General features: G+C 43.2%; 1 protein-coding gene across 1 annotated transcript in view; it reads right to left on the reverse strand.

Moving 5' to 3' along the window:
- The window catches only part of LOC124568236 (putative phospholipase B-like lamina ancestor), a 163,052-nt gene that overhangs the window by 67,830 nt on the left and 71,743 nt on the right, over positions 1-23,479 (reverse strand). The window contains exon 2 of the mRNA XM_047131056.1: positions 15,978-16,147. The gene's annotated coding sequence lies outside the window, so the exon portion shown is untranslated. The remainder of the gene's footprint in view (positions 1-15,977; positions 16,148-23,479) is intronic.

Consider the following 23,479-nt stretch of genomic DNA (forward strand, 5'->3'; position numbering starts at 1 on the left):
TTCTTAGGCCGACGTCTGTTAGAACAATTTTTCTGACCTCACGCCAGCACGAATGGCTGGCATTGTCACAGTTTCACTGTCCAGTGCTGACGGTGGATTAGAGTCGCGCACGTGGACGCAAATGTATCTGGAGCGTCAAAGTCCGGGGGCCTTTTCGAAATCATTTCCGTTGCGGTTGTCCCCTTGTCCTTGCCACGGTCGCTCGCTGCAGCACGAGAATTCAGGATCCGTTCACTTTAGACTTCCGTCTTTCTTGTTGAAGCTGTTGTCATGTTTGTGTATTCCTATAGCTTTTCCGAACAAGCTGGTGCAATAGCTCTTCTCTACAGCAAGAACATCCTGACTCGCCGAATTCCACTGTGTGGTCGGTCTCACACAGTGCGTTTTCGGCCTCGACCGATTTCACCATCTGTCCCAACCTGCAATGCCGCTTATGCTAGGCGACGCTAGTGTTTATTGATTGTCCAGTCACGCCAACATAAACTTTTCCATACGTACATGCCATAGAATCAAACACACGGCAAAGTGAACATCAAAAACGAAATGTCGGGTACGGCCCTTCTGCCATACATTTCCAGAGTGACGGAGAGAATCGGGCATTTTGCGCAAACACGGCGTAAAGACTGCTTCTAAAACGACAAGGAAGATCAGAGAGTGTCTCAGATAGGCAAAGGAGAAAAGATATCCTTGCGATACCGGGAATATACAGAATACCATGTGGCTTTGCAGACTGGGGCAGGTGGAGAAATCGGCCGTGGCGGAATAAGCGCTGTCATACCCATCACTAGTGAAATTCGCGACGCGGAAGTTCTTGTAGTAGAGAAAAGATATTACACCAGCTTGTCCAGGGAAGGTACATAAATACACACATATGACAATGGCTTCAATAAGAAAGAACAAAGTCTGAAGATGAACGGATCCTGGCTTCCCGTGTTGCGGAGAACAACCGTTGCAGGTAGCAAGAGGAGAAACACAACGAAAACGACCATGAGAAAGCCCTTGCTTGCTGACGCGCCCAATACATATAATCTAAGGCCGTGGTAAATTGCTAACTCAGTCTATTATAATCATTAAAAATAAAATTATTTATTTAGTCAGTGAAGTAGAGGGTGGCGCACGAAATGTGTTACCAATTTTTTCTTTCACAATTTACGACGCACATTAGATATCCCGCTGGGATCTCTACAGCAGTACCAGCAGAGCTTGGAAAAACAAATGAGTTACAAAACGACGTGTAATTCACGATACTCCCAATAGGAGACTAGTAAGCAGCAATGGCTGACAATGGAAGACTGACGACACAGCAACGATCGGCAATTGTGTTACTTTTTCATGAAACGAAAAGCCTTGTTGTGACTCAGAGGCGTTTTCGACAACAGTTTAATACACGATGGGTCCCTTGCAAGAAGACCATCCACAGGTTGTACGATAAATTTGTACAGGAAGGAGCAGTATTGGAAGCGAAGCGATGTCGGCCTAAGCCTGTTTGTTCGCCGGAGAATACTGAAGCGGTACGAGTTGCTGTACAGAGAGGTCCCGGGAAATCGTGTAGAAGGCAGCAGTGCAACTGGGAATATCCAGACGCTCTGTTCAACGCATTCTTAAAAGTGACCTCCATATGTACCCATACAAGATGACCTGTGCACAGAAGCTCACTGAAGAACACAAGCAGCAGAGACTACCGTTTGCTCGGTGGGCGGAGGATAGGGAAGAAACTCTCGACAACGTTTGCTTTTCAGACGAGGCGCATTTTCATTTAGACGGTGTAGTTAACAAACAAAATGCACGCTTTTGGGCCACTGAAAACCCTCAAGTGGTTCATGAACGACAACATTATGCTCCAAGGATTACAGCGTGGGCAGCAATTTCCAGTCATGGACTTATTGGACCCTTTTTCTTTGAAGAAACTGTAAACAGCGAGCGTTATTTAACATGCTTCGCAACAGCTTCATTCCACAGCTTCTTGCTACTGCCTTGCCCTTCAAAATGCAGTGTTTCATGCAAGATGGAGCAAGGCCACATACTGCAAACAATGTGTTGGAGTTTTTACACGAGCATTTCGACATGCGGATCATGTCACTCAGGTTTCCAGGTCGCTTCAATGACGGACAAAATTGGCACCCCAATAGTTCAGACCTGAATCCATGTGACTTTTTTCTTTGGGGGTACCTAAAGGAAAAAATTTTCCCGAAATGTCCACGTGATTTAATGGAGCTCAGAAGACTTATTCTTCAAGCTTGCAGTGAAATTACGGGGCACATGTGCCGTAGGGTAATCACTAACTTCAGTGTTCGTTTGAAGGAAGTTAGGAAACGAAATGGTGGACATATTGAGCATGTGCTCAAGTAGAACAATCTCCATGGACGGCTCTTCATTGTAGTATATGTTCCTTTCAGATTGTATTGATAATAAAGTTTATATTCAAAAACAAAATGGCAACACATTTCGTGCACCACCATGTAAGATTTACAAAGTCAAGTAACGAATACTACGAGAAACAACGACTCAAAGCGGTAAGCTGCAGTCTATCGTCAGCAATGGAGGATGAAGCTCTGACAATGCTGGCGAAATGTCGGAAAAATTATCAAACATCGGACGAAGAACCCGAGACTGAAGCCAACAGGTAGTTTGTCAACAAGTGGCCACGAATACCTTAACCATTTTGTTTCGAGGTAATACAGGCTGTTTATAAATGAATATCGGGGTTTTAACGGTTTATAATATTTATTACACTAGACTTACAGTTATAAATGATACGTCAAATGAAAGAGCAACTCAAACAGTTTTACCAAGAACCTTATAAATGTTCAATGTGAGCACCATTTGTCACACGGCACACATTAAGTCTATAGGCGAGCGCTGGATAGGCCGCAAGGGGCCCAATGAAAGGGCTTGCTTTGCATGGCCTCCACGTTCACCCGACCTAACGCCATATGATTTTTTCCTTTGTGACTTCATCATGGATCATGTGTACGTGCCTCCACTACCAGCAGACCTCCTTGATTTAAGAAACCGGATTGAAGCAGCTGTTGCTACAATCACTGAAGACACACTTATCAACGTTTGGGAAGAACTCGGCTATAGACTTGGTGTGTGCCGTGTGACAAATGGTGCTCACATTGAACATTTATAAGGTTCTTGGTAAAACTGCTTGAGTTGCTCTTTCATTTGAAATATCATTTATAACTGTAAGTTTAAGATAATAAATATTATAAAGTGTTAAAACCCCGATGTTCATTTATAAACACCCTGTATTAACTTCGTCTGTTTCATCACAACGGCCTTCAGCCTAATTTCAGACTTGTGTAAATTCAGTTCTAATCACGAACTTTCACAGTCTATTGTAATGATTAACTTTTCTCCAAAGGAAGAATAATTCGTTCTATGTACTTTTCAATAAAACTGTTCTACATTGTTTATCTGGGCTGTATTCTCACTGCACATCAAATGGCGAAAGACGTATCGGTTGGAACGGTCATCAGGGGAAAAACGAAATAGCGTGGACGCTCGCTAAACTTAACTCTTCCGGACTTGGTTTATGCTGAAAATTAAACCGGGAAGTCTACAAGGAAACATAGACGAATCCCAAAGTTGTGAAATGCTGTACAACACGGGTCTGTGCTGCAATACGTCCACATGAAATTCAATGTCCAGTACTGTCTATTCGGAACTGCTTTAATACACTGCCGGAAAAAATGCAACACCTTCAACAACTGTGATCGGTGGCATCAGGGTTGATATGTGCACACTGGGGAGTTGTAGAGTTAGTGATCCATTAGTCATAGTCATTGGGGATCAGCTGGCGCTCAGCAGGCTTCTCTGGAACAGCATTAGAAAATTGTAGCGAAATGCAGGAAGATCTGCAGCGGATAGGCACTTGGTGCAGGGAGTGGCAACTGACCCTTAACATAGACAAATGTAATGCATTGCGAATACATAGAAAGAAGGATCCTTTATTGTATGATTATATGATAGCGGAACAAACACTGGTAGCAGTTACTTCTGTAAAATATTTGGGAGTATGCGTGCGGAACGATTTGAAGTGGAATGATCATATAAAATCAATTGTTGGTAAGGCGGGTACCAGGTTGAAATTCATTGGGAGAGTGCTTAGAAAATGTAGTCAATCAACAAAGGAGGTGGCTTACAAAACACTCGTTCGACCTATACTTGAGTATTGCTCATCAGTGTGGGATCCGTACCAGATCGGGTTGACGGAGGAGATAGAGAAGATCCAAAGAAGAGCGGCGCGTTTCGTCACAGGGTTATCTGGTAACCGTGATAGCGTTACGGAGATGTTTAACAAACTCAAGTGGCAGACTCTGCAAGAGAGGCGCTCTGCATCGCGGTGTAGCTTGCTCGCCAGGTTTCGAGGGGGTGCGTTTCTGGATGAGGTATCGAATATATTGCTTCCCCCTACTTATACCTCCCGAGGAGATCACGAATGTAAAATTAGAGAGATTAGAGCGCGCACGGAGGCTTTCCGACAGTCGTTCTTCCCGCGAACCATACGCGACTGGTACAGGAAAGGGACGTAATGACAGTGGCACGTAAAGTGCCCTCCGCCACACACCGTTGGGTGGCTTGCGGAGTATAAATGTAGATGTACTGATTTTAGGGATGAATAGTGCGTGTAGCGTTCATTCTAAATTACAGTCATGCCGTACTGACGAGTACGTAGAGCTTCAGTCATTTGAGCAGGATCATGTTGTAGGCCTGCAGGAAATGGGATGGACGTATGGACAAATTGCTGCACATGTTGGGCACAATGTATCGATGGAGTGTCACTGCTTTCCACAGTGGTCTGCGGAACATTCCCACACTTGTAGACCAGGTTCTGGACGTCCGCGTTAAGATCGACGAATTGTGCGAGCAGCAATGGCAGCCAAAATATCATCCATGGACGAAATCCGGGCACATCTCGGACCATCGGGAACCGTCTGCTTGCAGCAGAATTAAGATCGCATGTGCCACTGGCCAAGCTACCACTGACCACTGGAATGGCGCTCTGCTGTCTTCAGTTATGAGAGTAGGTTCTGTCTCTGTGCGAGTGATGGCCGTATACGTGTATGGCGTAGACATGCCGAGCTGCCTATTCCAGAGTGCCTTCATCCACGACACACAGCTCCCATTCAAGGCTTCACGGTATGGGCGAGGGGGGGGGGGGAGGGGGGGGGCGGAATCAGTTACAACTCGTGGTCACATTTGATGTTCCCGCAGGGTAAAGTAACAAGTGCCCGCTACACATCAGAAACTGTTATTCCCGTGCTATTGCCATTTTTTCGACAGTATGGTGACATGCTTTTTCAGCTGGACAGTGCACGCCCACATACGGCTGTTGAGACGCAAGGTGCTCTTGAAGGTGTACAGCAACTTCTCTGGGCAGCAGGGTCACCAGATCTTTCGCCAACTCAACACGTGTGAGACATGGTGAAGCGGGAACTTACTACTTCTCCAGGGCCTGCATGAATTATTGTCGAATTGTAAGAAATTGAGCAAGATGCCTGGTACAATCCATCACAGTATGTCGTTCGGCACCTATATGAATATACGCCTGCATTGCTTCCAGAGGGGGGTACACTGTATATTGATGCAACTGTTCAGACACCCTTTACTCTGACGTGTGTTTCACTTGCTCTGAATTTGGTAACAGACATCTTAGTTGTCAATAAAATGTCCTTGAGGAAGATGCATTTTTTTCTGGTAGTGTAGTATGTATTACTGCCCAATGTCGACATTTTGTACATTTGAAATTATAGCAATATAATGACCCTATGAGTCATGTGTTTTTTTAAAAACAGTATGATAGATGTTTACATTTGCTACTACAATATGGCAGATGTTTAAGGGACATAATTTCCGGATAATTATGGATTGTGGAGATCATATCGTCTTACTAATTGATCAAGTTGCGTACAGTTTTTATGTCGATGAAGTCCTCCTCCGAGGCTTTTTGCGATGCCACGGAAAAAAATAGCTCGACTATAAAATCCGTTTCATAACTGGGCACCTACAAACGTTAAAAATTACTTCCGCGCATCAGAACATTCGCTATATTTCAGGTATTACTTAGCGAAAATAGCTCCTCGGTGTGTGTACTCTCGTTCAGGATCATTTAGGGTGGGCTGGCTTATTGCATCAACCACAATGTCGACATGGAGTAGCTTAATAAATTGAGTTTATTTCTAAGTAAAAAAGGCTGTAAAATACAGGCGTTATATTCCAGCAGAATAAAGCAAAGCCCACGAGATTGTCAAGATATCCGTGTTCAAGTATCCGACGTCACTCTCGGAATGTTCTTAGCGTTTCGTTTGAAATTATGGAAAATCGCTAATTCAGTCTATTATAATCATCATAAATAAAACTATTCATTTAGTTAGTGAAGTAATATTTGCAAAGTTAAGAAACGAACACTACGAAAAACAATGATTGTAAGCGATAACGAAGGAAGCTGAGAGTCCCAAGATAATTCTCGGCCAACCGCTGTCCTTTGTCAGGCCAACAACAAACAACTTAAAGCAGGCGGTACACATCGTTATCTTTGTCTCTTGTGCGCAGAATCTCTGTTTATCCTTTGGTGACTGATACTAAGAAATTATAGGTACAGTACGCCGTGGCCATTCGAATCACAAATATCGTTATGATACCAACTTGATACTAGAGATCAATGTTTCATAAATAAATTTCACTTCTATTTAAAGATACTACTAAGAATTTCTACATTGTTAAGAAGAACAGGGAAAAGCAAAAGACCTGCCTAGGCACAGACTGATGACAGAGCCCTAATGAAAGTGAGCCGTATCAAACACTTCAGCTAACACACAGAACAACAGTAGCAGTTTCTGACATGTCTGTAAACAGGTAGATCGTAATTAACACCGCAAAAAAGTTCCTACAAACATAGGCCCGCTATCCAGCTGTTTGGCACGTAATTGCATATATGTGGTTGGTTGTGAGCCGACACTGACTTCACTATGAAATATGGTCCTAGTTAGTATAAATTTACTTGAAATGTAAACTTTCCGATTAACTCCCCATGTAACTGGGCTCAAATTTCACCTACGGCTAACTCAGCAACAAATGCAGTACTGTTTCAGTACGTTATATGTTACGTTTTCCGTACACTTTTTTTTTCTTTTTTCTTTTTAAGTAGGTGTCATCCTTGTATTGTGACACAGCACTGTACACGTCTCCGCAGTGAGTTACGAATATTATTTCAAACATTCCTGGATAATTCCTTAGATCTTGACAACATTGCTCTAGTTCTGCAACCCTTCCAGATAGCCGTGCGTGTTAAAGCGCCACTTCTGGGACGGAGAGTCCGCCCGGAGGGTTAACAGCGAGAGTCGATGAGCCAACCAGCCTGGATGCGGTTTTTAGGCGGTTTCCCCATATCCCACTAAGTGGGTACCGGTCTCCTGTCCTAGTCCCACCTCAGTTACAACGTCTAGAAAACTTTCGCTCACATTCCCACGAATAATACTCCTCACAGATATTTGTTCCGTTCCAGAGAGGGAGAAGGGAGGAAGTTGGGTTAACAACGTGGTGACAAGGGGGCATCCGGCCACCCTTTAAATTAACCATGCCAAATCCGTTAATAACCAACCAAGAAAAAGAAGAAAAAAGGAATTGCTCCAGTTCTTCAACCATTTCAACGGGAGTGCTGTACAATACACAGTGCCGGATTAGCCACGTTGCAACAGTTAGCAACTGCTACTGCCCCCATTGCCCCCCCCCCCCCCCCCCGGTATGGGCGCCCTTGGTAGTATATGAGTGCTATTCTACCTACCGTCTAATGGAAAGAGGGTAGCGTCCAAATCTACAATGAGTGGTAATAGTTTTAGCTTACTTCTAAAAGTGAGCGTTGGCTACACCGTACATCATGTGTCGTGAAGTTGACAACACCGGAAATTACGAGGGAATTCCCCAATGTTGTCCGAGCTACCCGTAATAATCCTATCAATTACTATAGGGTTCTATGGATTACCAATAAAAAAGTAATTAATGGATATCGTATTTACTTTTGTAAGTCTGCTATTACAGTCGCTCATTCTTCCTACAGTGCGCTCGCTTTTCTTACAGTATTTTTGATACCAGCTGTCCAGTGTGGACGTTGCTTTCTCGTTGGTGAACTATTATTGTGTAACATGTTATTTTTTGTGGTTCCTGCGTTTGTTTTGTGTCTTTGTTTCTTTGCCGGTCGCTGTGGACTAGTGGAAAGCAATGAAAACAGTAGAAATAAGAGAGTGAAATATAAATTTTACTAGAGATTGCGAAATATGCAGAGACAGACAAAAACGAGAAGCACTGAAGAATAAAGTAAGCTTACTTGTTTTGTTTATATATGCTACCAAGGAAAAAGGAAGTTCTATGTGCGACGTATTAATTAACTGTGTTTCATCTGATAGTAAAATGTTATCGTTATAAGTCATTTATTTCCGCACAGTTTATCTGCCACTGAGACACCAAGGACGGAATCGATTTTTTTGGATTGGGTCCCAGGTCCCACAGCGTGCAGCCATCTACTGTGGTGGACCCTTTATGAAAATGTGCCAAAAATAATTTCTCGTCAGAAACTAAACCATTAAAACAATGAGTTTAGCCAGTGGCTCTGTATCGTGTTAGCTAAGGCTCTAAACTTGTAAGCTAAAGGTCGCATGTTCAGTACTTAGAGAACGGTAATTTTTATAAAAATTCTTATCAAAATAATTGTGGTCTTTATTTTTATTTGCTTAATTTGCTTTTAAATACTATCCATTTCTTAAATTTTTGTTCCTTGAATGCCTCATTTCTACCAGTGTATCAACTTTATTACTTCGCACAAATTTAATGAAGTGAATTTGCATAAAAAATATGATTGCAGTAAGGTAGAGTTTACATTTTCTCATTGTGCGAAAAGAAATGATGTCTTTAATGTTTGTACGACGATAACCATCCAAGAAAATGTGCATATCGTTTTAAAACTTAACCCTTTCCAGTCCAGTGATGCCATATGACATCATCATATTTAACTTTTTCCCAAGGCCAAACTATTTGCCCAAAAATTATAAACAAGTGTGCAGGGCTTTCTAAAGTTCATTGTTCTTAGGTTGGCTGCCGTGAATTCGCTAAAACAGAGAGCACCAGGCTACAATGCCTTGACAAAAGTATTGTTGCATGGTGTCTACGGTACAGTGCACCCAGCTGGACTTTCAAAATATTATATCAAGGTAAAGGAAGCAAACTCATATAAAGTTGCACGAATAAATTATTGTTGAAAATGTAAAATAACTAGTAAACACTTTGAAAATAATGCTAGTTACGGTAATTTTCTGCTTAGAAGTCACAAACATGTGTGATTCCATTTGGCATCATTGGGCATTTGTTATGTTACCAAATGTAGTACATGCAATAACTTCGACTAAAGTTTACCATAATGTGTAACTCTAATATTTTCAAGTTTCTTTTAACTAATATTAATATGTTAAAATTTTTATTGATATAATTTACCAGTTTTTTTGCTGCTTTAGTAAAAAATTCCTGGTTTGTTTACCACATGATTCGCAATCATAAATCATTATCAGAAGAAGAAATATTGCTGCTTCTCGAAGGTGATTTATCTGATTTGGACCTTGATATGTCTGATGTGGAGGAATAGATTGAAAATGCTCGGCAGCAGGACCCTACTACACTGGATATACAGTTTCTTCAAGGAATGGACCTTGATATGGTTGAAATTCTGGACCCTCAAGCCAATGATGAAGATGATGTTCCCTTAGCTTCAAGATTACTTGCTGAGCCAAACCTTGCACCAAGCCATTCAGCTCAGAAAACTCAGTGTGATACACACCGGGATCTTTGGTGGAGAATGAAGGACATTGAAGAACTGGACACATCATGTAATGCAGTTTCTTCTGACCCTCCAGGAGATGAACTGACACCTTTGCCGTATTTCAGAACAATGTGTAGTGATAACATTATCCAGAACCTAGTCGAGCAACCTGATCTATACTGCACACAGAAAAAAGGTGCATCTTTAGATACAAATGTTCGTGAAATAGAAAAGTATATAGGGATAAACATCCTAGCAGGTGTTGTGAAAATGCCTAGTTACAGAATGTACTGGGCACAAGATTTTCTCCAATAGCTGACTCAATGCCTGGAAATAGGTTTGATAAGCTAAGAAATTATTTACATGTAAATGAAAACACTAAAATGAAAAAAGAGAGGACCCTGATTATCACAAGCTGTTCAAGGTGAGACCATTTCTCGACAAAATCAAACAAGGTTTTTCAATTATTGAACCTGAGGAATATCATTCAGTGGATGAATTAATCATTCCTTTCAAGGGTCATTCATACCTGAAACAGTATGTAAAAAGCAAACACACAAGTGGGGTATAAAAGTTTTTGCCCGTGCTGGTTCTAGTGGAATTTTGTACGATTTTGAAATTTACTGAGGGAAAGGAACTGTACATAATGATACTGGTCTTGGTATAAGTGGTGATATTGTGATAAGGCTTGTGGAAGGACTGCCAAAATATAAAAATTTTAAAGTTTTTACAGACAATTGGTTCACCTCTTACAATCTTATTTCTACCCTGAAAAATTATGGCATTTTGGCTGTTGGAACTGTTGGACCCACAAGACTTCAAGGCTGCAATCTAAAAGCAGACAGTGAGCTGAAAAAGCAGGGACGAGGATCATACGATTATCGAACTGAAACAGAAAGGAGCATCATAGCGCTGAAGTGGTATGATAACAAGTCTGTCGTTCTTGCATCATCATAGAAAGGAGTAAGTCCAGTAGAACCAGTGAAACGTTGGTCAGTGGGAGAACGAAAAGCCGGCCGGAGTTGCCGAGCGGTTCTAGGCGCTACAGTGCGGAGCCACGCGACCGCTACGGTCGCAGGTTCGAATCCTGCCTCGGGCATGGACGTGTGTGTTGTCCTTAGGTTAGTTAGGTTTCAGTAGTTCTAAGTTCTAGGAGACTGATGAACATAGCAGTTAAGGCCCATAGTGCTCAGAGCCATTTGAACCATTTTTTTGAGAACGAAAATACACTCCTGGAAATTGAAATAAGAACACCGTGAATTCATTGTCCCAGGAAGGGGAAACTTTATTGACACATTCCTGGGGTCAGATACATCACATGATCACACTGACAGAACCACAGGCACATAGACACAGGCAACAGAGCATGCACAATGTCGGCACTAGTACAGTGTATATCCACCTTTCGCAGCAATGCAGGCTGCTATTCTCCCATGGAGACGATCGTAGAGATGCTGGATATAGTCCTGTGGAACGGCTTGCCATGCCATTTCCACCTGGCGCCTCAGTTGGACCAGCGTTCGTGCTGGACGTGCAGACCGCGTGAGACGACGCTTCATCCAGTCCCAAACATGCTCAATGGGGGACAGATCCGGAGATCTTGCTGGCCAAGGTAGTTGACTTACACCTTCTAGAACACGTTGGGTGGCACGGGATACATGCGGACGTGCATTGTCCTGTTGGAACAGCAAGTTCCCTTGGCGGTCTAGGAATGGTAGAACGATGGGTTCGATGACGGTTTGGATGTACCGTGCACTATTCAGTGTCCCCTCGACGATCACCAGTGGTGTACGGCCAGTGTAGGAGATCGCTCCCCACACCATGATGCCGGGTGTTGGCCCTGTGTGCCTCGGTCGTATGCAGTCCTGATTGTGGCGCTCACCTGCACGGCGCCAAACACGCATACGACCATCATTGGCACCAAGGCAGAAGCGACTCTCATCGCTGAAGACGACACGTCTCCATTCGTCCCTCCATTCACGCCTGTCGCGACACCACTGGAGGCGGGCTGCACGATGTTGGGGCGTGAGCGGAAGACGGCCTAACGGTGTGCGGGACCGTAGCCCAGCTTCATGGAGACGGTTGCGAATGGTCCTCGCCGATACCCCAGGAGCAACAGTGTCCCTAATTTGCTGGGAAGTGGCGGTGCGGTCCCCTACGGCACTGCGTAGGATCCTACGGTCTTGGCGTGCATCCGTGCGTCGCTGTGGTCCGGTCCCAGGTCGACGGGCACGTGCACCTTCCGCTGACCACTGGCGACAACATCGATGTACTGTGGAGACCTCACGCCCCACGTGTTGAGCAATTCGGCGGTACGTCCACCCGGCCTCCCGCATGCCCACTATACGCCCTCGCTCAAAGTCCGTCAACTGCACATACGGTTCACGTCCACGCTGTCGCGGCATGCTACCAGTGTTAAAGACTGCGATGGAGCTCCGTATGCCACGGCAAACTGGCTGACACTGACGGCGGCGGTGCACAAATGCTGCGCAGCTAGCGCCATTCGACGGCCAACACCGCGGTTCCTGGTGTGTCCGCTGTGCCGTGCGTGTGATCATTGCTTGTACAGCCCTCTCGCAGTGTCCGGAGCAAGTATGGTGGGTCTGACACACCGGTGTCAATGTGTTCTTTTTTCCATTTCCAGGAGTGTATATTTGTACTAAGTTGGACAGTATTTGATACTGCAGTCAGTGAAACTACACAATCGTAATTATATCGCAAATCGCTCGTTTGTGGATCCATGTTTACTGGAAAGGTTTTGATTATACTATCGGATGCTTTCACCAGTCGAAGTTTTTGTATGGGCTATTAGCATCAACAAGGGCATCTTTGCCTATGACCCTCTGGATTTGATGGACGAGCAGAGCTAGCTGCGTTTCGCAAGAACTCTGCTTTAGCAATTCATGTTAATTTCTATACACAAATTTTAGATCTCCAAATTTTATAATCGGTGAGCATAGAATAAGTTCCATAATTTTACTACATACTAATGTCAGCGATATAATTCAGTGAATCTGTCAGACGACTTTCTTGAAAACGGGAATGATGTGGTTTTCTTTTTCTCAGTCACTTGTCAACCTTCATTGCTCCAGCGACATACGATCAGACGTAGAGGGGGTGGACGAAAATATGGAAACACCAAGAACACAACATGTCGGCGTTCAAAACAGATTCCAGTCGTCTCGGAATGGATATATACTGCTCCTTTGCGATTTTCAAGGGGATCTTGTAGTATTTACCCTGCAAAACAGAGGCAAGTTCAGGTAACGATTATGAAAAAAATGGAACTGATCGTATGGGGTCAGTGGCCGGGAGTTCCCAGGCGGCAAGTTCAGCCGCCGAGTGCAAGTCTTATGGAGTGCGACGTTGGGCGACTGGCTCGTCGACAATAGGGATGAAATGATGATGAGGACAGCACAACACGAAGTCCCTGAAGGGAGAACAGCTTCCACCGCAGCCGGGAATCGAACCCGGGCTCTCGTGCGTGGCATTCCAACGGCCTGACCGTTCAACTATTGGGGCGGACAACGATTATGGATATGGGTAGAAATAGAGCACCCTTCGCTCCAAAGTAGATCACAAAGGCTCAATAACACTGAGGTGTGCTGACTGTCATGACTAGGGGACATGCGACGCTTGATCGTCATGCTCACAAAACCAATCCTGGACGATGTGACCTGCGTGAATAGGGGCCCTATCTTCTTGGTGCATAGCATCACCAATGCGAAAGAAACATTGTACCATAGGAGAAATCACATCAGCCAAAACGGAAACACAACCCTCGGCAGTAATGCGTCGTTGCGGCTGCGTCTGAATGGCTGCCCAGTCCATCACCGACACACGCCACGTGTCACTCTTGGGACTAAAACTTTGTCAGAAGTTTGAAACAGTGTGAAACAAGACTAACCTGGTCAAATGACATTATTCCATTGCTCCACAGTACAAGTTTTATGGCTTCGGCACGAGATTTTCTTGTTACGCGAATTTGCATCACTACCGAGTCGTTTTAGAATTTCAGCTCGCCCTCCAGTTCGCTGCTTATTGAGCTCTCTTAGTGTTGTTTTGGTGCTGACAGGGTTCGCGAGTGCGACATTCAGTTCTGTAGTGAATTTTCCAGCTGTCGTTCTCGTGTGTTTCGTCAAAATCCTCTTCTATAGCCGTCTATTACGATCAGTCAACACACGCTTTCCTACGCATTGTGACTTAGCGGGTGACGTTTTTTCGCTTTGCCTGCATTCGATACGATACCTCTTAAAACATCAAACACTTCGATTTCCATGGTTTGAGCAAAAACAATTTTCCCACGTCAGAATCACTTAGCTCCGACATAATGCACTCATAACGTCACAGAGCACTGTTCTGACACTTGTAGCGTATTGAGGACATTGCACAGGTGCCATGCATGGTCAAAGATAACAGCGCAACCTGCATCCTTGGCTGGGACCTGCGTTTACCTTCAAGCACGCATTCCTCGCGGAGTGTCAATGTTTTTCTCCAAGCCCTGTAGCTACGACGGGAGTTTGAAAAGTCCGTGCAAAATTTAAAACTACTTACGTGTTTGGGGTAAACCTTTCTTATTTTTCGACATAGTCTCCTTTTAGACTTATACACTTCGTCCAACGCTATTTGAATTCTCCAAGTCTGCAAAATAGCTATTAGTTGTTGCAATAACCTCCTCGTTTGAATAAAATCTTTGTCCCGCCAGCCATTTCTTCGAACTGAGGAACAAATAGTAGTCCGAGGGAGCCAACTCTGGAGAATAGGAGGGGGGGGGGATGTGAAACGAGTTGGAATACTATTTCCATTACTTTTGCGACCGCAACTGCTGAGATAAGTGCTGGTGCATTGTCGTGATGGAAAAGGACTTTTTTGCGGTCCAATCGCCGGCGTTTTTCTTGCAGCTCGGTTTTCAAACGGTCCAATAACGATAAATAATACGCACCTGTAATAGTTTTAACCTTTTCCAGATAGTCGATGAGGATTATCCCTTTGCGAATCACAAAAGACAGTCGCCATAACCTATCCGGCCGAAGGAATGGTCTTTGCCTTTTTTCGTGCAGATTCTGCCTTGGTAACCCATTGTTTAGATTGTTCCTTGGTCTCAGGAGTATAGTAATGTATCCATATTTCATCCACAGTGACGAAACGACGCTTAAATTCCTGCGGATTCTTCCTGAACAGTTGCAAACCATCCTTGCAACACTTCACACAATTCCGTTTTTGGTCAAGCATGAGCAACTGCGGAACCCATCTTGCAGATAGCTCTCTCATGTCCAAATGTTTATGCAAAATATTATGTACCCGTTCATTCGAAATGCCCACAGCACTAGCAGTCTCATGCACCTTAACTCTTCTATCATCCATCACCATATCATGGATTTTATCAATCATTTCTGGAGCCATAACCTCCACAGGTTGTTCAGAACGTTCAGCATCACTTGTGCCCACATGACCACTCCGGAAATTTTTAAACCACTTATAAACTGTTCTAATCGGAGGTGCAGAGTCACCGTAATGTTTATCAAGCTTCTCTTTAGTCTCCTGAGGCGTTTTGCCTTTCATAAAGTAATGTTTATCACCACACGTAATTCTTTTTCGTCCGTTTTTTGACAATCACTCGACTTCCTTGATTCACACAATTGCCCAACACAAAGAAATATACCAATATGGCTGAAACTTGATGTGCGTTCTGTCCAAAGATGCCACTAACTAAACATGACCTCGATACGCGCCGGTGGTGCTATCTCCCGGACTTTTTACTGACTTTTCAAATGCCCCTCGTACACGCATAGACAGAAGTGGGAGCTAAAGGAACTGTTATTTTTCATAGAGCAACAGTAGCTTTCGGAATGCTGTTGATACAAACTTAAGAATGATCGACACACAATTTAATGCAGAACGCCAATTGAAGATGAATTAAAACCAACACTGCGTCTTGAAATAAATAAAACATCAAAAAGAGGCTGTATAGCTATTTAACTACCGAGTCACTCTAGCTGTATCCAGTTGAAACCAAACGAGTCACTTCTGTCGGTGCCAATCCAGCCTCTTGCGGCGGGTCAAAACAATTAACACGATCACGTTACGCCATCACGAAGTCTGCACCACACACGCTGCAATGAGAACAGCAAACACGTTTTGCGCTGTGAAGCCGTTTGGTACTTACCGGAAGAAGAGGAAGAAGATTTTGGCTAGAAGAGAGGAAGCCCCAAGAAGATGTGTCGTCCAGGAACGCTGGGTTCATATACGGCGCTATAGTGTCCTCACCCCATCGAACAGGTTGAGTAGCTGCGCTCCCAACAGGTAAACGTTTACGTGCGGAGTCTCAGCAGGCACCTGGAACCCGAGGCATAAATCAGTTAGCGCCGCTAGGCAAACGCCCCTCCAGCCAAGGACTCCCCAACTTTATGGCTGACACAAGCGCGGCGCTTATATATCACCCGCTTGCTGCGCTGCATCTAAAAATAAAAAGAAATACAACGTATTTTTTATATTTTCAATCTTTTAAACTTCCCCTTCAGACTGTTGCTAGAACTAAGCGTATGCCCCAACAAAATTCGTCAGTGGGACGCGCGGTTTCTTTCTGACGTCATGTTCCATTGGCAACAATATATCATGTACAGGATCGCGCCGGAGCTGTATGCGAATATTTCTGACTCGGCTAGCAAATTTAAGGGCTACGGTTCAATGCACCCGTGTTTTCCTTGGTGGTGTACATACCCGATTTCAACAGAGATATCTTTGCAGTACACACACTGAGCAAAGATTTAAAAGTAGTACCGTATCCGGTGCGACGTAGAAACAACAGACGCTTGCTTACATGCCTACTTTTTAAGTCTGCATGCCTTTCAGTACACCTTTCAATTCTTCCATTCGTACAGTCATTCGGTTATAGATTTCAGTAGATCCCATAATAAAAGAAGTATACTGTATTAACAAAAACTATTAATTACTTCTTAGTGCTATTGTGATTACGTCAGCTAAATTCACCATTAATGGGCTACACTGACAGATGATGTCTGTTACACTAACGAAATGCAAATTTTTCTCTTCAAATTAGCTACCAAACCGAAGCACACTATTCTTACTGTTATTAGTTTTTTATTGTCGTTATTACTATTGCTTGGCCATGAAGATGTTCAAAAGCATATTTATCGGTGCCCATTCGGGAACAATGTCACAAATTTGGTTAACACGCTTTCAGAAAGGAAAAAAAAACTGTCTGGTTGGCAATTTATTTTTATATGTCAACTGTTGCAACGCTTTTCAGCAAACTGTACTACATAATTGTATGTACATGGTACTATGCAGCAGATAACATTAAACATGTTGCAACGGTTAGATCTGTCTTCTAGAATTTATTGATGGCAGCATGCCGAAACTCGTTAAAACAGTTGATGTGCCATTCAGACTGTCCTTCGATTGCGTGGTAAAATAAAATTAGTAATTGCTGTGAAGAGCCTGATCGCATTAATTTTTCTTTTATTCTCTGTGGCTGCTGTGAGAAAAAAAGTTTATTTTCAAAGTTAAATAACACTTCAAATTTTTGTGACGACTACAGGAAATAAACAAGGAACTGTTTCATTGTTGGTAAAATACACATTATTCAAAAATTATCATGAGAACTATGCAACAGGAATAGTTACGAATATTTAATGTCAAAAAATTAAAGCCTGATTAACGGAAATCGTCTGTGATGTAACGCCATACCCTGCCTTCTATCCTTTGCTAGTCACTTGTGTAACAGTTAATATCTGCAACAGTCTAGCTCTCAATATGAACTGCAAGCTATTCAAAAAAGTTAATTATCTGAAACATTTTTGGTATTACTAAAATTAAAAATTTTAAAAATTTTATTTTTGGTATCGTTTGAGTGCTTAATATTAGCGTGCATGCAGTTTGGACTTCGCGTTATGTTCTCTTCTCACAGCTGCGTCTGCTTATTCGCCGAGTCGCGCACTACGCAGAAATGGCGGTTCTTCGTGGGACTAACATGAGTAACTTTAACATGTTTTAATGCTTGCAGTTCGCCTTAACAATTAAAATTTTGACAGTGTATTTATTTCGGTGTGTTTTTCCTGTGCGAAAAACTTCATAGAAGGTTTCGACATGTCGGATTGGATCATTCGCTTGTCACTGTGAACCACATAAGTCGCTCCCACTACGATGTGCTCAGGCGATGGGGGTTGCTTCTGCGTCGTATCCCGAATCACAGCGCGTATCGTATCGCCTCAGTGAGAACCGCGCCTATCAGATGCTCAGACATCGTGTCTACTCTCTCATCTTACACTGATACGCCAAAACATTATGACCACTGCCCACCGCGACATTGGATGCCCCTTGGTGGCGTTGCGAGCACGGCAACAAAAGCACTCGTGTGAAAGCGGGGCAGACACGGATGGGGGATCACTCTAGCCAAATGTGGAATTCCATTGAGATAAGACAGAGAGCAGATTAATATTGCGCAGGGCCGTAGAGCGAGTATTTCGAAAACGGCGAAGCTGGTCTAATCTTTACGTGCTATTGTCGTGAGCATCTATGCAAAAAGAGGCAGGAGGACTGCGAAACTACCACTAGGCGCTAAATGGTTGAACGTCTATGACTCTTCACAAAACATGGGGTTCGGAGGCTTGTCTGCTCTGTAAAGTAGGGTAGATGGTGATCTGTGGCATCTCTGCCGAAAAAGCACGAAATGCACGCTTGAGTGTTTCGGAGCACACAGTTCATCGTACATTGTTGAACATTGAGCTCCGCAGCAAATCACCGCTGCGTGCTCATATGTTAACCCGACGACATCATCAATTACGATTGCAGTGGGCACGGAACCGTCGGGATTCGACCGTCGATCAATGGAAACGTGTCGGATCTTCGGGCGAACCATATTTTTGCTACAGCAGGTCGCTCGTCGTCTCCACGAACGCCGTCATCGAGGTGAACGGCTGCTCGGTTCGAAACGTGGAGCGCTCTATGGATGCAGGCTGATGGGAGCAATTTGGTGCTGGAGAGGCATCTATATATTGACACTCTCCTGCGCTTGCGTGGGACCTATGGTAGTAATCAAAGACGTGCTGACAGCTACGAACCACCTGCATCCCTTCATCTTCAATGATTTCACCGGCGGCGCTGTCATCTTTCAGCACTACAATTGTCCGTGTATTGGAGCCAGAATCGTGTTACAGTGGTTGGTTGTTGTTGGTTGTTTTTGGGGAAGGAGACCAGACAGCGAGGTCATCGGTCTCATCGGATTAGGGAAGGACGGGGAAGGAAGTCGGCCGTGCCCTTTGAAAGGAACCATCCCGGCATTTGCCTGGAGCGATTTAGGGAAATCACGGAAAACCTAAATCAGGATGGCCGGACGCGGGATTGAACCTCGTCCTCCCGAATGCGAGTCCAGTGTCTAACCACTGCGCCACCTCGCTCGGTTGTTACAGTGGTCTGAGGAGCATTATAGAGAACTAACGTTGATGTCTGGGCCACCAAATTTGCCAATGTAATTCCAATGGAACTCATCTGGGTCACTATCGGATGCAATCACTGAGGACGCAGATCAGCGCCCTGTTATTTAAGCGAGTTGCATGACTTGTACATAGACATCCAATGCCACATACATCCAGAATCCTATCAACAAACTGTCGGATCCCTGATACGCAGAATCAGTGATGTATTTAGTTCTAAAGACGGACAAACACGCTATTAAGCAGGTAGTCATAATGTTTTGGCTCATTACTGTATGTCGCATCTAACCGTAACATTCAGGTGTCTTACGCGGCACATCTCCAAATGGGACAACCCTTCCCGTGATTTTCGGCCACTCAGCTTATAAGAAACCAGTAACCCAACTACACCAAATTCTTTAAAGAGTCGAACTCCCAGAACGTATAAAACAGCTTCATTATGTTGTGAAGCTGTAAGCGAGGAAAAGTTTAGAAAGGGTGTGAAACTGTGTTTTAAGTTTGCTGGAAATTGCTAAGTGCTCTCATTATCAAACACTGAATAAATATAAATTATACTGGGTAATTAGCTCTCATTTTAAGTAAAATCTAATTTTTCACGCACCTCAATGTTTATGACGTCATATCTCATGAATTATGAATCATGCATTTATATACGAGGGCTGTTCGGAAAGTAAGTTCCGATCGGTTGCGGAATACCGTGAAAATTCGATTTACGTTTTGCACAGATGTATTGGGTCGTGTCTGTAGTACGCCCGTCGATCGCGGTAGGTCGCTCTTTTCAACTCTGAGCGCGCAGTGACCAAGTAAAGATGCCTAGAAAATAGCGTCTCCCGTTAAGCACGAGGGCCTGGTGAGAGATTTCGCCTGACGTTATGCAGCCCACATAACATGACTGTCGTTCGTTTCCTTCTTCATGACAATTCTCGGTCGCACTCTGCAGGGGAAATGAAGATGCTCCTGCAGAGTTTTCGATGGGAAGTGTTAAATCACCCACAACACAGGGCGTAATTGTCTCGTCCTGAGCTTCATCTCTGCTCACAAGAACCGCTGACTATGAAGACAACATTTTGGCACAGACAACGAGCTGTAGACGAGTGTAAAGAATTGGCGGAAAGTACTAGCGGCTGCTCTTTTATGATGCCAGTACTGGAAAGTTGGTACAACGCTACAACATATGTCTAAGTCGGAGCGGCGACTATATAGAGAAGTATTTGTAAGGTCTACCCAACTATTGCAAATAAAAGTTTTGATTTTCACTGTGCTTTCGATTTCGCGACGGATGTGAACTACTTTCCATACAGTTCTTGTAATACCCCGGTATGTGTGAACACTGTTTTGCTAAATGTGTTGCGAACAGTTATAAACTAAAACTTAACGCCTGACGCTGAACTTTTATTGCATGAAAAACGTAATATTTTTTTCTTCCTTTCACATTGGCTGGGGATATTAGAGATAACATGTTTTTGAAAAGATTTTACATAACATGTAAAATTCATTAGAAGTCGTAAGTGCTCTGATTTTCAAATACTGGATCAAAATAGTCTGATTAGTTTGAGCATGGTGAGTTACGTTGCTCAAGACAGTTTTTAAACTGGGTCAATACTTATATGAAATACTGAAAATCAATTTTTCATTACTCCTGGAAGCCATTAGATAGGCAACCTGCAACAGTAACGTGTCACCGTGTGCGTTTTACCCTGTTCGTAACACACATTTCTGACGCTGAAGCCGCACCGTGGATATTACATTGGTCTGAAGACAGTCATATGTCTGAAACCATTTACAACACACAAATAGCGATTTGGTTGGCTTTAAGATCGGATTTAATATAATGTTGACTTTGTTCGTTGAGTTGGATGTAATAACGCACGAGCAGTTCTGTCAAAGTGCAATAATTATCAAAAGCGAAACTCAACTGGGAAAAGAGAAAAAATGGCAACAAAATATGTAAGTAATCGCGCTAAATGGCATTTTCCCCCTTAAAACACAACTGAAATGCCTGTATAGTGAAGGAGTACAGCCTACTTCGAATAGGTGCTTGATTCACAGATAACGTAGTGCGATCCACCTGAAGGGTAGAATCCTTGGACGCCTTAAGGCTGGATAGGCAGGGATCGTAGAATCAACAAAGATGAATGAAGTTTGGCGACGCTCTCAAGACACATTTTAGGGGACATTGTACATGAAATTCGTTGAAATTTGACATTTTCTGTTTTCTACTCCATAATGTACTTTGGACTTTCCTGAACATTTTGGTATATAATATATTAAAATCATTTAATTGTGAGACCTTCAAATAACATTTTGAATGTTGACGCGTGACTGTCAAATTTCGCGGCTACGCATATACTGCCACAGCTAAGCAGTCATATCTTGGGAACTACACAGTCTACAAGCTGTGAACTGCTTTGTTTTGTGCCTACATCTCAGAAGTTGGCATTACGAATAAACAAATCAGTCCTTTGTTTATGATGCTTTTTATACGTAAATAAAATGACTAAGCCTAAAAGTAACTTCAAGAAACGCAAATCTGCGGTACACAGATATGTGAGACTTTCTTTCATCGAATATCAACCGATGAAAAGCCATGTCGTGCTTTGTGTCCATCTCCACCAAACACTTGTTGCAAATAGAGGCAAGGTGTATTTTCTGGCACCCTGCATGAATTTACACATAAATATTCTCTTCCTTTGGCAGTAATGGAGGCAATCAAACCTATTTACAGAGATTTGGCAAATCCTGAGCTACTAAAGAAGTGTTTACATGGGAAGACCCAGAATGTGAATGAGTCCTTCAATAATGTTGTGTGGTGCCATGTGCCTAAAAATGTATACGTTGGCCTTATGACTCTAAAGCTAGCAGTGTCTGATACTGTAATAATTTTTAATGGTGGGAACTATGAAAGACTTAAGGTTCTGGAGAAGTTAGGCGTAAGATTTGGATAGAGCACAGCTAAAGGACTGCGGGAACTAGATGAGCTTCGTGTACGTGAAGCAGAGTTAGCTACTCAGCAAATGACAAAAGAAGCAAGAAAGAAAAGGAGGAAGCAAGCACTGGGCTGTTGTGACACTGACGAAGACACAGGCTATGGGCCGTAAAAGACGCAGAAATGTAAATCTGTATAGGAATTTGTAATGAAAAAAGTTTTAAACCTCAATATATCTGAACTACATTTTTTGCATTAAATGACCCGTTTTCTAAAAAAAGTACTGATGGTAGAGACATGAAATTTTCACAGCATGCCAAGTGTGAGATTCAACATATATGGAACTAGAATAATTAAAATATCCTGAGTTGTTTTGTTTTTATGTTCATTTACTTACAAAATTCTGTCAAAAAATTGAGTGTTTGAAAAAAAGATAACATGCCCCACAATACAATTTTAGCAATAATTCTAGCTCAGTGTATCTAGAAAGGTGCGTTCTATAATTATGGAAAATTCTAAGTTGGTGTCTTAAAATGTTTCCAAGATAATGGGTCACAAAACTCGATAATTTAACGTTGGCGGCATAGTCATGTCCCCATAATATTCTTCGCGTGGATCGATAACACTTAAAAAGGAAACTGTTGTTGCAGATATGTAGTTACATGGTCCATAGACCATTAGAACGATCTTTATCGAAATGATGTGAAAGACTCACTTTAGAGGAGAGCTCAGTTACATCTGGCATGGATGTCACCTGAATAAGAAATCCATCAGGGACATTTCAACACGTTTGAAACTGCCCAGTTCGAATCTTGGTGAAGTGACAAGTGGAAACGCGAAAGAACTACCACATCCAAAACAAGAAGAGCCAGACCTCACGAACTGACGGATAAATGGTCTGCCCTGCCCAGAATGCCTTTGGGATACTGTAGAACGCTGATTTCACTTCAGACCCCAGCATCCATCATCACTACCACCTCTCGTTTTGGGTCTAGAGGGAGAATGGGCTGCCATTCTTCCAAAGATGTTCGGACACCTCACTGTGTCCAACAGAGATCAAGCCGCCGTTAAGGGACATACGTCATATTTGGGTCCACTAATAGGTGTCCTGATTCTTATGATCAGCCTGAGTACGAACAAATTCGCAGGAGACCGTGTGACCATTTCGCTCAAACAGTCGTATATCTCTTGCAGGGATCTGGAAGGTACGCTAAGAGATTCAGGCGCATAGAGAGGTATATAGACTCATTTTTAATCGCTGGACACACAAATGAAATGCGGCAGAAA

The sequence above is a fragment of the Schistocerca americana genome, chromosome 1, assembly GCF_021461395.2.
Source record: "Schistocerca americana isolate TAMUIC-IGC-003095 chromosome 1, iqSchAmer2.1, whole genome shotgun sequence".
NCBI lineage: Eukaryota > Metazoa > Arthropoda > Insecta > Orthoptera > Acrididae > Schistocerca > Schistocerca americana.